We start from the raw sequence: 17,585 nt of genomic DNA, 5'->3' as shown, positions 1-17,585 counted from the left end.
TTAGGGTCTCCCAAAGCAAACAGGTCCTAGATGACAAGCCAGACAAAGAGTGGTCCAAAGACCCTTTATTGAAACAAAAAGGCAGAGAACAGTGATGTTGCCCTGTAAGAATCACACGACAAGGAGAGCTCAAGAAATGACCCTCGGAGTGTGGATTGATTAACAATCAAGTGAAAACATGTGAATAAGTGTCAAAAATAAAGTCCCGGTGTTTCCCTGGGTTCTGCAGTGGGTCCGTGCCAAGGGGAGCCAGGCTGATCGGTCACACACTGCTGTCTGAGAAGGAAACCAAGAGACAAGCGTATTTCTCAGTCGAAGTGGGGACATTTCTTTCTCAGACACTAGCGTTCTCGTGCTGCTTATAAAGCTAATCCTTGATGATTTGCAGCTGTGGCCGATCAGCCGGTGAGAGGGTGCGGCCAGGTGCTCCTGGTTTGTTTCCAGGGTTGACGATGATGATCAATTGGGACGCTCCTCACACAGGGTACTGGAGAAGAGAATTTGTCTGATAGTCAAACCTCGGATCCAGGTAAAAAATGTGGCTTTTGGCCTGGTTGTGGAACACTTGACCAGGATTTGGAGAAAGCATTCGACTGTGTCCCTCACAGTGTCCTGGGGGGATGCTCTGGGAGTATGGTGTCTGGGCCTTTGCTAACAGCTGTCACATCCCTGTCATGACCAGAGCAGGAGCTTGGTCTGCATTGCTGGAAGTAAGTCTATAAGTCTGACAGGATTTCTAGGTGCAGCTGATCTCATCTCTGCTTTTTGTGGATGATGTTGTTCTATTGGCTCAATCGAAAAGGACTTGCAGCAGGCAGTGGAGTGTTTTGCAGCCGAGTGTGAAGTGGCTGGGATGAGAATCAGCTCCTCCAAGTCATAGACCATGGTTCTTTGGTGGTTTGTCCACTTCATATTGGTGGAGAGTTCTTGCTTCAGATGGAGGAGTTTAAGTATCTTGAAGGTAACTATGTCTCTAGTCTCTATATGATTATGTAACTTGCATTACTTTTCATTGTGAATAATATACATACATTCAAATTCATATATTTTGTATAATAGTGAGAACACAGAAACCCAGAAAGTTTTTTTCACATATTTGTTGTGAAAAGAGTTAAAAAGAGGCACTCTTCTTTTTCGGCTCGTTATCTGTTTTTGGTTATGTTTTTTTAAATAAAACGGCAAACGGTTCTTTTTGTGTGAGCATCCCTGACAGAAACATTTTAAATATACTATTTAATAAAACAAGTCTCTCTCTTTAGGAAATCTGAGGGTTGTGCTGCTGGGCAAAACTGGATCAGGAAGAGTGCTACAGGAAACACAATTCTGGGTAGAAATGCATTTCTTGAAGACTTCAATCAGAATCAGTTACTCAAGAATGTGAGATGAGAACCTCAATAATAGGTTCAAGGACTGTCGCCGTAATTGACACTCCGGACTGTTTGACACATGGATGGGTGAAAAGAAGGATATGAAATCTGGAATGATGACTGAAGACAAACTGAAGGCTAAAATAGCGGAGTGCATGGCGTTGTCTGATCCTGGTCCTCACGTGTTCCTGCTGGTCATCAGACTGGATCAGAGGTACACAGATGAAGAGAAGAACGCAGTAAAAAAAATGGGTTCAGAAGAACTTTGGAGAAGAAGCATCACGCTCACGCCTTCACTCTCTTCACTCATGCCAAATATCTGAAGAATAAAAACACTGAAGGATCATGTAGAAGAGAATGAAGATTCTGCGAAAACTTTGTTATTAGCTGCGCCGGCAAATATCATTCATTAGAAAATGACCACAGAGCAAATCGGTCTCAGGTCACAGAACTACTGGAAAAGATGGATAAAATGGTGGAGAGGAACGTGAGGAAAGTACTACATTCGTTCTGTGTATACACATGTCCAGAGAAAATTAATCTTTGAAAAAGTAACCAATGGCTTGTACAGTTTTTCAAGAAAAATATTAATATTCATAGTCGCAACAATAGTTGTAATAGTAGCTATGGGCATCTGTAGGCTATTAGTTCCTACTGCTTGGAAATGAGTTTGAAATGAAGGTTGATGTTATGAATAATTAGAAGCGTGTCACTTTTGTTCATTTAGGAGAAATGTTCAAAATGTTCCCACCAGAGGCTTTGAATGAAAAGAAAATTTTCTAGTACTGCACAAAGAACTTCTTTATTAGGTCTGAACGAATTAACATTTTAAAAAGCTTGATTGTATATTGTTTTTTTAACAAAGTAACACTCATTTATTTGCATTTCTTAGTGTACTTGAATAAAAAGTCTATTATTTCATAATCGTCTTTGATAATGTGTTCTTTGCTCTCATTGATTTCAAAACTGGAAATAAAATAAGATAATGAAATAATAATCATGTTATTTATTATTGAAGTGTACTCTATTGCATGCAAATTCAGTAATTGTGACACAACACCCGTATCTGGTACTTTTCATGAAACTTTGTAACAAATATATTAGTGTTAGACATAAGACACTCTGTCTTTTTAATTAAAGTTATATAAATTAACATCACATCACAAACTATACATCTCAGCAGTAGCACCACTTAAAATATACACCTACACATTTATAAGCACATAAGTGTTTCTCAGATGTGCCATAGGGGCAATACTCAAGATGATAAACAGAAAGAAGTATACTCATAGGTATAAGGAAACAATATGCAATGTTTTAGGAAATAAGGAAGTAATAACTCTGCAACATATAGTGTTTTACACTACAGGTACCTATTCTGAAAATATGTGGTATGTAGTGTGTAATGTATGCGTAAATTATGTAATGTGTTTCTGCTATGATTTATAAATTCACCCAATGAAAGAGCATTGCATTACAGTCATCTCAGCAGTTTCCGACATATAAAAGCGTATATGTTATATCCTGTATAAAACCCGTGCATTAAATGCAATGTGCAAAGACTTAGGTTAACGCAGAAATGTTTTTATTATTTATTTTACTCCAAGAATTCAGTTATGCAAAAGGCTTTATTTTGTGTTTAATCTGATACATCATGCTTCATATTTGGCACAAAGCATGGGTCACTGTGAATAATGTACATCATTTTAATACATTTCACAGGTTTATAAGGACAAAATACAATCACGTTCTAGTGCCAGTGCTTTAATGGACTTTAAGTGGAAAATATCAGCTGTTTAAAATAAATGAAAGGCGGAAACATACAAAAAAATCTGTATTATGTGATAAATTTTTCTTAACATTACTGTGAATGTTATTGTATATTGTGTGCCATGTGATAAAGGCAAGCAAAAAAAGGCAGCAAATCTCAAAAATGTGATTCTGCTTGTTAATCTGATCTAATTTACAGAAACGTAGTTTTACCGTCACAAAAAATGCTACTCGGTGCAATCTTTTAAAGCTGAGCTTTTAGCTTAACTTTTATTTATATATCTGAAAAGCATACTCCTTTCCTCCATTAAAAGAAATCCATTTTACGTATCATTTGCAGAAGTTCTGTGACCTGATCTCGATTATTTCTGTTCTCATTGCTGAATGAGTGATATCTTCCCCAACAGGCCTTGATCAATTGCATTAGCTCATTGCTTTTACCAATATATGTCTCTATAGGCTTGCCGCTCAGCTTGTCAGCATGAGTGAACAGAATGATGGTGTAGTTGATGGCATCTTCTCCAAAGTTCTCCTGAATCCATTTTATAACATTCTTCTCCTGCTCTGTAAATTTCACCCCAGTTTCATGACCAGCAGAAATGCATGAGGCCCAGGATAAGACAGGGCCATGCACTGCCCGTTACATGTCGCAGCATTTCTTTACTCTGATCTCGAGTGTCAAACAGACCTGGACAGTCAATAACTGATATGCTGCGTCCATCCACAATTGCTTGTTGTTTGATACAGTTTTCTGTAACTGATCCTGTAGAGTTTTTCGTACGCATCAAAAGGTCTTCATTCAGGATGGTGTTTCCTGATGCACTTTTTCCTGATCCAGTGTTGCCCAACAGCACAAATCCGTATATCTGTTACAAACAGCGAGAAGACACTGTTACTTTATTCTAAGTCATCGCTTAATTGGGTAACACTTTTAATAATTACACACAATGAATCATAAGTTATGCTTTAGTAAGTAGTTAATTAACCATTTACAGCGTTGTTCCTATATTAATAAACATTAGTAAGCAGGTTATAAACAGGCGCTTTATTCTTGATTTATAAGCATATATAGTATATAATAACTGTATTTTCATTCTTTATTAAAGATCAGTTAATCATTCCTAAATTAAAAGCACTATATTATTTAACCAGTTAGTAGTTGTCAGTGGTTCATGAGATGATTTAGAAAAGTGTTCTTATTATATCTTCTTATATAGACATATATAAAATGAAATCAAATGTAAAAACAAATCTGCAATGTTATACACCCATTATGGTTTCACATTTCGATGACCCTTTAACGCATTCTGTTGATTATAAGTAATATTGCACCTACTCTCATTAGAGTGTTAGTAGTGTATTAGTAGACTGGTAGGGTTAGGGTTCTATTCAATTAATGTGTACTCACAAAGTTTCTTGAGTCAGTAGTGTGTTCATCACAACAAAGAGTCAACAGAATTTTCAAACATGGGACCATGGGATCATAGGGGTTGGAATCACAGAATGCATTGAAAGGGATGAGACCTGTGGAGGAGTGTGAGAGAGTTTGAGCATACTCAGATCATGGTAGAAATTCCAACCACCTGTGTTGCTCCAGGCTGTAGTACGTTCTCAGGTATCTGCTGATCTCTTTGTTCAAACATTCTATTTCACCATTAGATTGTGGGTGATATCCTGAGTTGAGACTGACGATTATATACAACTGTTTACAGAAAGCTCTCCAAATTTGAAACTCACATTTCTCTTTGACGTACAGTTGATTCTCTAGGAGTCGTGACAAAACTGTCCTTACACGATTGATGTGTTTGGCTTCAGACTTGGAATAGATAATGATATTGTCGATGTGAGACAATAACAAACTGATTGAGGATATCCTTGAAGATTTCATTAATGAAGGATTGGAAGACAGCTGGTGAGTTATGAAAGCCCATACAGCATTACCTGATACTCATAGTGCCCTCTGAGTGGTGAGAAAAGCTCTCCACTCATCACCTCCTTAAAACCTGAGGAGCGTACAACCTAATCAGGATCAACTTGGTGTAAATGGTGGCCTCCCGTGCTGTTCCAGGGCAGATGGGACTAAAGGAAGTGGATACCGAATTTCTTAGTGACATTGTTGAGTCCATGATAATCAATGCAGGGTCATAATCCTCCATCCTTTTCCACGAAGAAGAAACCTGCTGCGGCTGGGGAAGTAGAAGGGTGGATGAAACGGATTTGAGAGCCTCTGATATGTATTCCTCCATAGCCAGACTCTCAGTTTGTGACAATGGGTAACCTTTACTTTTGGGTGGCATGGGATAAGGGAGTAACTCAATAGTGCAGTCTGGATCTGATGAGGGGGGAAGTTTTGTGGCTTTGACTTTACTAAGGACTTCAAGGAGATCTTGATAACAGGATAGGGTGTTGACAGATTGATAGGTCTCTGTACTTTCAATATTAATAGTCAGACATGGTTTGAGTTACCTCATGCTTCAGGAGTTGACTACATACAGGGATATGGATTCTTGATGGAATATGCCTACTTGGAGGGTGATAGGTCTGGTTTAGTGATTCCTCTGCCAATGAATGTATCATTTATGGGTTTGATTTTCATAGGAGGGTTACAGGGTTGAGTGGGAATGTTGAATCTGGCTACGCCGCTGCTGTCATCGGATTCAAAACCCAGAGTCTATCATGACTGTTAGGTTAAGGAACAGTGAGTTGTTCTATGAGTGAGGGTTCTATCAGTGAGTAATGAAAAATGTTCAATATTCTTCCTGGATGCTTGGTGTTTGTGCAGGCATCCTAGGCTTCAAATGTGCTGTAGTACCACACTAGAAGCACAGATGGTTCAGTTGGCATCTCTCTTTTCACTCTCAGATAGTCTTGAAAAACAAAGTTGCATAGGTTCTTGGTCCCGTGTATGGGGGCATGGGTACTGGTGGTTTACAATGCTTACAAAGTAATGAGGAGTCAGTCGGATACATTTGCATGCTCTTTAATATGGAACAATAACAGGGATGCCACAGGCAGAATCATAATCAATAAAGGGTCGAGGCAGGCAGACAGTATCCGAATCGGGGTATACAGGCAGATCTAACGAGATGCACCTGGGCAGGTAATCAGATTACAGTAAAGGCATTATGGAAATGCAGTTCAGAAAGTCAGTGCACCACAGAATGCTCCCTCCAGTGGTCATCAGAGAGACGTGTGTGCCGAGGAACGATCAGCGCCACCCTGGCAACAGACTGGCTGCACTCCATCACCGGCTGCTCGGTCACACCTGCAGCTCATCCTGGCCTGGCTATAAAGCCACACATGGCATACCAAGTGGAGCATCGACTCCATGCAAGAAAAACTAATGTTATCTCTCCTGTACTTTTTTCCCAGATAGCAGCGTGAGACCGATCAGCCTCACGGAGCACCACACGGACCCACTGCACTATTGAGGGAAAAAAGAGAGCACTGCTGAGCACCAGATTCACCACGTGACTCACTGTTTACTTTGTAAATAAAACGACCCTCCGTGGATTTTATTTTGAGCTCTCTTTGTCGTGATTATTCACCCCGCAACAATGTTATATGTATATGTGAAGGAGAAGCGGATGGAAGTCCGCCGCCTCGTGCCCCAAACCCGCCTCCTGACACTTTATTTTTTTTATATTTTTGTTAATATTATTTTGTTTTTGTTAATGGTCAGCTGAGCGCACCATCCGCACTGAGCTCCCTGTGCTGCAGCACATCTACAACAAGCGGTGCTGTACCAGGCCAGGAAGATCATGGAAGACCTCAGCCATCCCAACAATGGACTCTTTTTCTCTGTTGCGTTCAGGAAAGCTTTCTGTTCCCTGAAAGGCAAACACAGAGAAGAATGAGGAGGAGCTTCTTCCCGCAGGCCATTGGAGTCTGAACCAGAAACACCCAGCACCTAATCACCAGGAATCCCATGTTCACCCTTTCTTTCCCCAGATACTCGCCACTTAAAATTGGACAATTACACTGGACAATATTGCACTAGTCACTGGACTAGACGCTGGACGGTTGTAAAAAACATTTCACTGAATGTCGTACCATGTATGTATGTATGTGACAAAAAATTAGAATTTGAATTAATAAAAATAAAACTGTGTCTGTCACTCCTCCTCCCACCACAATATATATATATATATATATATATATATATATATATATATATATATATATATATATAATTATAGTATAATCATATTAGCTAGTCTTGTAGGTTTTGATTACTTTATATAATTTTAGATTACTTCATATATTTTGGGACCTGTCAAACATAGTTTCCTTGTTTGGCAGCTGGTACTACAAGAGCTACAAGGATGTTAGCAAATCTGATCATGTTACTTTTTGTTATTCTTATTAGGACGGTTACCACGCGGTGCGTGTACCAACAGTCACTGCCAACATAGTCACATAGTAACAAATATAGTCACTGCCATGTAAGCAGTAGGCTGTTTGTACATTTTCCCATTTTTCAGTAATGTACATTTTTAAGCTTCATCTTCAGATTAATCATAAAGTTAATCTGATATTTATAAAGCAGTATACATATTATAAGTTTACTAATATATTTGATACACAGAACCGAGCTTACCAGAAAGTCTTTCTGCCATTTTCAGTTTGTCTTTATTTTCAGTCTCCACCTGCGAGATTCCTGAATGAAATGAGAAGAATAGTTCCTGAAAGCTGTCCTGTCATTTCAGTTCTGATGTAATGCCAAATGCTCAGCAGGTCTGTTGTGGAGTTTACTCAATCAATATAACAGTAACACTTTATAATAATTTACAAAACATTCATCAGCAATTACTGATATGCTAACAATTTATGTATGTTTTGTTCATTTATGTACAAGTCTTTACAAGTGATTAGTTAATGATGACCTAATCATTTACAAGACATGATTATTCTTTCAAATGATTAATAAACAATGCTAATTTTGATAAAGTGATTAGATTATGATTACGATCTATAAAACATGACTGCTTCATAAATCTAGATTAAAGACACATCTTTTAACTTGGCCTACATAACACACCAACACACTTTTTATTATTAAGTCATTTACACTACCTGACACACAGCGTTTAAAAAAGTGAACTGGAAGTTAAGTGCTGGGCGTCCGGTCAGAGAGAGAACTGACCCCAACTGGAGTCTGTTTCTCCCAAGGTTTTTTCTCCCATTCTGTATGCATGGGGTTTTGTTTCCTTGCCGCTGTCGCCTCTGGCTTGCTTGGTTGGGGACACAACTTAACTTCTAGTGACTATCGTTGAATTGATTACAGAGACCATCTCTGCATTTAATAAGAAATTGGTCACTCTCGTCATTATACATCCCTGTCATTATATTCTTCAATCTTATACCATACAGTGCTTTGATGCAACCTGTGTTGTTAAAAGCACTATATAAATAAATAAAATAAAAATTCACTAATCACTTATAATGCCTTACAGCTGGATATTATTATAAAGTGCTTACAGTATAGTTGACATATTAATGGATAAACAAATATCATTATAATTATTTATATAATTATAAAGTTAAGTAAAACTTCTCAACCATGTGCAGTATTGGAAACTTACTTTTTAAAAGTAATGCATTACAATATTGTTATACTTCCCTAAAAAGTAACTTACATTTACATTAATTTTGAGTTACTTTAGTATTACTTTTAAATATGAGCAGGGTGTGATTGTTTGTTTATAACATAAAAAGTTCTTGCTTGATAGCAAATGCAACTTTTCACTCCAAAAGTGCAATGAATAAACCTTAGGCTGAAGGAAAAGTAAATTCATGTCAGTACAGTGGAATACAAAAAAAGAAGGTTCAATAGTCTTCAGCAAATAAAAAACAGCACAGTGCTTTTTTGAAAAAGTAACTCAGATGTTTTCTTGCAAATTAAAAAAATTATAATTTTAGTAGTTACTTGAAAAAACTGTTCTTATTACATAACTTGCGTTTTTTGTAATGCATCACCCCCAAAACTGACCATGTGAATGCATATTTGTCATTGTGAATAATATACATTCATGTAATAACATACAATATTAAATATGAAAAATATACATTCAAATATATTGTTTAATATTGATAACACGAAAACACAAATTCCAAGTCACCAAATTCCATGGTAGAAAAAATTCTGTATCCATACATGCTCTGCAGGAGTCAATATTAACAATTGGAAAGACATTTCATGTAAATACGTTCATCAAAACTAATATCTCCCCTTTTGCAACAACATAGAATTAAAACTTGGTTAAATATTTTCCTTTCAAACTTGACAGATTAATTGACAACTTGCCTTTGAAAGTACTTTCAGTTTAGAGAACAATAATCAGTTCTCAGAATTAATCCATTCTCTGCGCGCCACAAAGTTTTAACTGTAACTGAGAGTGTTGGGATGGGTGTGATGAATTCACTGAGACACTTTGTTCCACTAAACAATAGTACATAAATAGATTGCTTTTCTTAGTGAACTGGTCAAACCAGTTCACCAAGTTGGAATGAATTGGTTCACTTCTCAAGTAAGCACTAGATTCCAGTAAGTTATTCATTTTTTAACTTGGCTGACACTTTAATAATGGAGATCAAGGCAAGCCGATGAGCTTTATTTGAGGTCGGACAGGCATAGTTACACAATGGCATCAGTGGTAGATACAGAGAATCTCACAATCATAAACAGCTACTAGGTAGGCAGCAAACAATCAAAATACAAGAAACAGTAAAAGACCAATACACAAGAAAAACAACAAGGGCTGATAAGCCCTCAGAATTGGAGCTGTTGCAAAACAAGACATCCCTAATAAATGAGTCTGTGAACACTGATTAAATAGGGAGCTGATGAGGAACACCTGTGCAGGTGAGAAGTCTCAGGTATGGGGTGTTATGGGAAATGCAGTCCAAGGTGTAGTGCGATTGAGAAGATGAGGTGACCTTTAATAATGGTTACAGGCGGAAGCTCAGGGGACCAGATCATGTCATAGCACCCCAAGGAGTGGGTTCCAGGTGCTTTAATCACAATCCAGGTGAGTTGTGGTATAGAGGCGAAACCAGGGGAAGGATGGAGGCCAGGTCCATGCTGAAGATCCCGGAACCAAAGCATATTCATGGTGGAACAGGAGCAGATGGACCATTAGCCCACCAGAATGGAGTAGGAAGAAGAACTCAAAGGCAGAGCAGATGGAACAAGAAGCCACCAGGAAGCGAAACAGAATGAACAGGACATCATAATAGGGATGGGGACATAAGAGAGTGAGAGACAGACAACACAGACAGAGCATTCACGGCCCCAGGGACTGACACATGAACAAGACTTGAGTTCAGAGGGAGCCTCTTTACCTGCCACCACCTCAAGGACACAGCAGCGTGTGTCCAATACCTCTAGAGGTTTTGCAGCCTCGATTGCCACAGGGATGCCGCCATCCCAAACAGTATTGGTGGTAGGCAAACTGCAACATAACCCGATCCCCATCATGCGAGGCGCCTTAGGTAGGGAAATAAGTTCAAGAGCAGAAGTGTTAGATTGATTAGGTTTAAAAATGTGGCTTTAAGTGCAGACATCAGCCGAATGTCTCTCACACTAGATATTAAATAATGATACTGAAAGCTTGAACTTGAGAAGCTGAGTGTAACAGACAGGAAATGACCAAACATATTACAATCAGCAGAGATGTGACTTGGCTCTGAATAATTAGCTCATCAGTGAATCTTCTCCTGATGAACAGCTGAGACATGATATGGCTCTGGATGATCATTCATGGTGTGACTCAGGAAGATCAGCAGTGATGTGATGGGGTGTTATTGTAGCTGCTGTTTCCAGTGATGAAAGCAGCGTCACCGTCCTCCCCTTCAGAAACCCACAGTAAATAAGGAGCCAACAGTCAATAAGGCACAGTCCACAAAATGAGCAAGTGATGACCGTGGACCCTTGCATCTCAGCTGAGATTGTAGAGGCTGGTTTATGCCATCACAAAAAAAAAAAATATTTTGCAGAATCAAATCCAGAAGATCGTAGGCTATGGCTACAAACAGACATGGTCTTTTAATGATCATGCACCCTGCTTGAGGGGGGGAATAGGATTCCAGTAGTGTGTATACCTGACTAGCTGCTGGATCCTTGTTTTGCAAAGTCTTTGTAATGATGGTCAGCCAGGCAGGATTATACAGGGATCAGGGGGTAAACACAGAGAATCCAGAATCATAAACAGTTAACAAGCAGATGTCGGAGCAGGCAGACAATCAGAATAGGAGGAACAGTCCAAGATCAGTACACAAGAAAACAACAGGAGATGATAAATGGTCAAAATGATGTAGTTGGGAAAACAAGACTTCCCATGAGTGAGTCTGTAAAAACTGCTTAAATAGGGGAGCTGAGGGGGGAACACCTGTGCAGGTGAGTTGTCTCAGATACAGGGTGTTATGGGAAAGAGTCTGAGGTGTAATTCCATTCAGGAATTGAGTTGGAAGAAATGGTACTATCGCAAGTGATAATACAGAAAGAGAGCTTGTGCTAAACAAGCTAATGCAGAAATTTAATTTAATTAAGTTAATGCAGAAAAACTCTTAAAAATGAGTAAAACTGAATCGGTCCTCTTAAGCGCCCTGCCACCTGTTTTTGCATAATTGTTTTGAATTTAATTTAATTTTGATGAATGCTAATCTTTTTTTTGCATGGTAAGATTAATTAATTCACATTCATATTTAGTCTAGAACTAAACTGTACTGACATGCAATGCCTCTGTCCCTCTGGTTTTTTTAACATGGGGACAGGAAACCTGCTACAGTGCCCCTGTAGGGTCTCCTCAAAGCAAACAGGTCCTAGATGACAAGCCAGACAAAGAGTGGTCCAAAGACCCTTTATTGAAACAAAAGGCAGAGAACAGTGATGTTGCCCTGTAAGAATCACACGACAAGGAGAGCTCAAGAAATGACCGGAGTGTGGATTGATTAACAATCAAGTGAAAACATGTGAATAAGTGTCAAAAAATAAAGTCCCGGTGTTTCTCTGGGGTTCTGCAGTGGGTCGTGCTAAGGAGCCAGGCTGATTGGTCACACACTGCTGTCTGAGAAGGAAACCAAGAGACGTTTAATTTCTCAGTCGGCGGGGACATTTTTTCTCAGACACTAGCGTTCTCGTGCTGCTTATAAAGCTAATCCTTGATGATTTGCAGCTGTGGCGATCAGCCGGTGAGGGGTGCGCCAGGTGCTCCTGGTTTGTTTCCAGGGTGACGATGATGATCAATTGGGACGCTCCTCACACAGGGTACTGGAGAAGAGAATTTGTCTGATAGTCAAACCTCGGATCCAGGTAAAAATGTGGCTTTTGGCCTGGTTGTGGAACACTTGACCAGGATTTGGAGAAAGCATTCGACTGTGTCCCCACAGTGTCCTGGGGGATGCTCTGGGAGTATGGTGTCTGGGCCTTTGCTAACAGCTGTCACATCCCTGTCATGACCAGAGCAGGAGCTGGTTACGCATTGCTGGAAGTAAGTCTATAAGTCTGACAGGATTTCTAGGTGCAGCTGATCTCATCTCTGCTTTTTGTGGATGATGTTGTTCTCTATTGGCTCAATCGAAAAAGGACTTGCAGCAGGCAGTGGAGTGTTTTGCAGCCGAGTGAAGTGGCTGGGATGAGAATCAGCTCCTCCAAGTCATAGACCATGGTTCTTTGGTGGTTTGTCCACTTCATATTGGTGGAGAGTTCTTGCTTCAGATGGAGGAGTTTAAGTATCTTGGGGTAACTATGTCTCTAGTCTCTATATGATTGTGTAACTTGCATTACTTTTCATTGTGAATAATATACATACATTCAAATTCATATATTTTGTATAATAGTGAGAACACAGAAACTCAGAAAGTTTTTTTTTTTTTTTTCACATATTTGTTATGAAAAGAGTTAAAAAGAGGGCACTCTTTTTCGTCGTTATCTGTTTTTTTAGTTATGTTTTTTTTTTTTTTTAAATAAAACGGCAAACGGTTCTTTTGTGTGAGCATCCCTGACAGAAACATTTTAAATATACTATTTAATAAAACAAGTCTCTCTCTTTAGGAAATCTGAGGTTGTGCTGCTGGGCAAACTGGATCAGAAAGAGTGCTACAGGAAACACAATTCTGGTAGAAATGCATTTCTTGAAGACTTCAATCTAGAATCAGTTACTCAAGAATGTGAGATGAGAACCTCAATAATAGGTTCAAGGACTGTCGCGTAGTAATTGACACTCCGGGACTGTTTTGACACATGGATGGGTGAAAAGAAGGATATGAAATCTGGAATGATGACTGAAGACAAAACTGAAAGGCTAAAATAGCGGAGTGCATGGCGTTGTTCGATCCTGGTCCTCACGTGTTCCTGCTGGTCATCAGACTGGATCAGAGGTACACAGATGAAGAGAAGAACGCAGTAAAATGGGTTCAGTAGAACTTTTGAGAGAAGAAGCATCACGCTACGTCTTCACTCTCTTCACTATGCCAAATATCTGAAGAATAAAACACTGAAGGATCATGTAGAAGAGAATGAAGATCTGCGTAAACTTTTGTTATTAGCTGCGCCCGCAAATATCATTCATTAGAAAATGACCACAGAGCAAATCGGTCTCAGGTCACAGAACTACTGGAAAAGATGGATAAAATGGTGGAGAGAACGCAGGAAAGTACTACACTAAGTTCTGTGTATACACATGTCCAGAGAAATTAATCTTTGAAAAAAGTAACCAATGGCTTGTTAGCAGTTTTTCAAGAAAAATATTAACATTCATAGTCGCAACAATAGTTGTAATAGTAGCTATGGGCATCTGTAGGCTATTAGTTCCTACTGCTTGGAAATGAGTTTGAAATGAAGGTTGATGTTATGAATGATTAGAAGCGTGTCCACTTTTGTTCATTTAGGAGAAATGTTCAAAATGTTCCCACCAGAGGCTTTGGAATGAAAAGAAAATTTTCTAGTACTGCACAAAGAACTTCTTTATTAGGTCTGAAACGAATTAACATTTTAAAAGCTTGATTGTATATTGTTTTTTTGAGTAACAGTCATTTATTTGCCTTTCTTAGTGTACTTGAATAAAAGTCTATTATTTCATAATCATCTTTGATAATGTATTGTTTGCTCTGATTGATTCTAAAACTGGAAATAAAATAAGATAATAATCATGTTCTTTATTATTAAAGTGTACTCTATTACATACAAATTCAGTAATAATAAAATATTTTGTGACACAACAACCATATCTGGTACTTTTCATGAAACTTTAACAAATATATAAGTTATCAGACATAAGACATAAAATATTACATTCTGTTGTTTTAATTAAAGTTATATAAATTAACATCACATCACAAACTATACATCTCGGCTTTTAGCACCACTTAAAATATACACCTACACATTTATTTTACTCCAAGAATTCAGTTATGCATTTATTTTGTGTTTAATCTGATATATCATACTTCATATTTGGCACAAAGCATGGGTCACTGCAGAATAATGTACATCATTTTAATACATTTCACAGGTATATAAGGACAAAATACAATCATGTTCTAGTGCCAGAAAAGCGAAAGGCTGAAATATACTACAAAATCTGTATTATGTGATAAAATTTTTATTAACATTACAGTGAATGTTATTGTATATACGTGTGCCATGTGATAGTAAAAAAAGGCAGCAAATCTCAAAAATGTAATTCTGCTTGTTAATCTGATCTAAATTATTGGAACATATTTTTACTGTCACAAAATGCTACTCAGTACAATTTTTTCCCCAGCGTCTTTTAAAGCTGAGCTTGTAAGCTTAGCTTTTATTTATATATCTGAAAAACATGCTGCTTTGCCTCCATTAAAAAGAACCATTTTACATTATCATTTGCAGAAGTTCTGTGACCTGATCTCGGTTATTTCTTGTTCTCATTGCTGAATGAGTGATATCTTCCCTCAACAGGCCTTGATCAATTGCTTTAGCTCATTGCTTTTACCAATATATGTCTTCTATAGGCTTGCTGTTCAGCTTGTCAGCATGCAGAGTGAACAGAATGATGGTGTAGTTGATATGCATCTTCTCCAAAGTTCTCCTGAATCCATTTTATAACATTCTTCTCCTGCTCTTGTAAATTTCACACCCAGTTTCATGACCAGCAGAAATGCATGAGCCCAGGATAAGAGACAGGGCCATGCACTGCCCTTACATGTCAAAGCAGCATTTCTTTACTCTGATCTCTAGTGTCAAACAGACCTGGACAGTCAATAACTGATATGCTGCGTCCATCCACAATTGCTTCTTGTTTGATACACAGTTTTTCTGTAACTGATCCTGTAGAGTTTTTCGCATCAAAAAGGTCTTCATTCAGGATGGTGTTTCCTGATGCACTTTTTCCTGATCCAGTGTTGCCCAACAGCACAATCCAGATATCTGTTACAACGAGAAGACACTACTGTTACTTTATTCTAAGTCATCGCTTAATTGGGTAAACACTTTTTAATAATTACACACAATGAATCATAAGTTATGCTTTAGTAAGTAGTTAATTAACCATTTACAGCGTTGTTCCATATATTAATAAACATTAGTGAAGCAGGTTATAAACAGACGTTTTTATTCTTGATTATAAGTATATAAAGTATAAGAATAACTGTATTTTCATTCCTTTATTAAAGATCATTAATCATTCTAAACTAAAAGTAATTTTATATTATTTAAATCTAGTTAGTAGTTGTCAGTGGTCTATGAGATGATTTAGAAAGTGTTCTATTATATCTTTCTTATATAGACATATATAAAATGAAATCAAATGTAAAACAAATCTGCAATGTTATACACCCATTATGGCGTTTGCCATTCACGACCCCTTAACGCATTCTGTTGATTATATAATATTGCACCTACTCACAGAAGTGTTAGTGGTGTATTAGTAGACTGGGGTGTGTGGCTAGGGTTCTATCTAATTAATGTGTATCGCAAAGTTTCTTCGAGTCAGTAGGTGTTCATCACAACAAAGAGTCAACAGAATTTTCAAACATGGGACCATGGGATCATAGGGTTGAATCACAGAATGCATTGAAAGGGATGAGATCGGAGGAGGAGAGAGTTTTGAGCATACTCAGATCATGGTAGAAATTCAACTTACCTGTAAGCACCTTCCAGGCTAGTACGTTTCTTTAGGTATTCTTGGGTTGACTTTTTGTCTAAAGATTCATCACCATTAGGATTGTGGCATCTCTGAGTTGACTGACGAGGATTACATACAACTGTTTACAGAAAAGCTCTCCAAATTTGAAACTCACATTTCTTGACGACAGTTGATTCTCTAGGAGTCGCGACAAAACTGTCTCATAATGCATTGGATGTGTTTATCAGACTTGGAATAGATAATGATATATTGTTTGATGTAGACAATAACAAAATCGATTGAGGATATCCTGAAGATTTCATTAATGAAGGATTGAACACACAGAGTTAGCAAGCCCAGATACAGCATTACCTGATACCATAGAAGTCTCTCTAGTGGTGAGAGTGCTTCCACTCATCACCTCCTTAAAACCTGAGATGCTGCACAACCTAATCGTCAGGATTAACCTGGTGGTAAACAGGCCTCCCGCAACTGTTCCAGGGCAGATGGATCTAAATGGGAAGTGGATACCGGAATTCTTAGTGACATTGCTGAGTCCATGATAATCAATGCAGGGTCATAATCCCCATCCTTTCCTACTAAGAAGAAACTCACGGCTAAAGTAGAAGGGTGATGAACCGATTTGAGCCTCTATATGTATCTCCACAGCCAGACTCAGTCGTGACAATGGCACCTACTTTTGGGTGGCATGGGACAAGGAGAACTCAACAGTGCAGCTCACGATCGAAGGAGGGGAAGTTTCATGGCTTGACTTTTACTTAAGGGACTTCATGAGATCTTATAACAGGATAGGAAAGTTGATGCCAGACTGATAGTGTCTCTGTACTTTCCAATATTAAGGTCAGACATGGCCTGAGCCACTTCACATGCTCGTGGAGCTGACATTACAGGGATATGGATTCTGATGGAACATGCCTCACTTGGAGGGTGATGGTCTGGTTTAGATCTCTGCCAATGAATGTATCATTTATGGGTTTGATTTACAGAGGTTACAGGTTGAGTGGGAATGTTGAATTGGCTACGCATTGCTGTCATCGGATAAAACCCAGTCTATCATGACTGTTAGTTAAGGAACAGTGAGTTGTTCTATGAGTGAGGGTTCTATCAGTGAGCATGAAAATGTTCACATTCTTCCTGGATGCTTGGTGTTTCAGTAGGCAGGTATCCCAGGGCTTCAAGTGTACAGAAAAATTAGCCACCAGAAGCACAGATGGTTCAGCTGGCATCTCCCTTTCACTCTCAGATAGTTCCTGAAAAACAAGTTGTATAGGCTCTGGTCCTGTGTATGGTATGGCACTGGTGGTTTACAATGCTTTTACAAAGT

The 17,585-nt window shown here is 38.5% G+C and overlaps 2 pseudogenes; both read right to left on the bottom strand.

Moving 5' to 3' along the window:
* Nucleotides 1-3,444: 3,444 nt before the first annotated feature.
* Nucleotides 3,445-7,067, bottom strand: LOC122331446 (annotated as a pseudogene).
* Nucleotides 7,068-14,988: 7,921 nt separating this feature from the next.
* Nucleotides 14,989-17,146, bottom strand: LOC122331445 (annotated as a pseudogene).
* Nucleotides 17,147-17,585: the final 439 nt, after the last annotated feature.

Source organism: Puntigrus tetrazona, unplaced genomic scaffold (genome assembly GCF_018831695.1).
Source record: "Puntigrus tetrazona isolate hp1 unplaced genomic scaffold, ASM1883169v1 S000000001, whole genome shotgun sequence".
In the NCBI taxonomy this organism is placed as follows: domain Eukaryota; kingdom Metazoa; phylum Chordata; class Actinopteri; order Cypriniformes; family Cyprinidae; genus Puntigrus; species Puntigrus tetrazona.
This window is presented reverse-complemented; position numbering and strand designations above follow the sequence as displayed.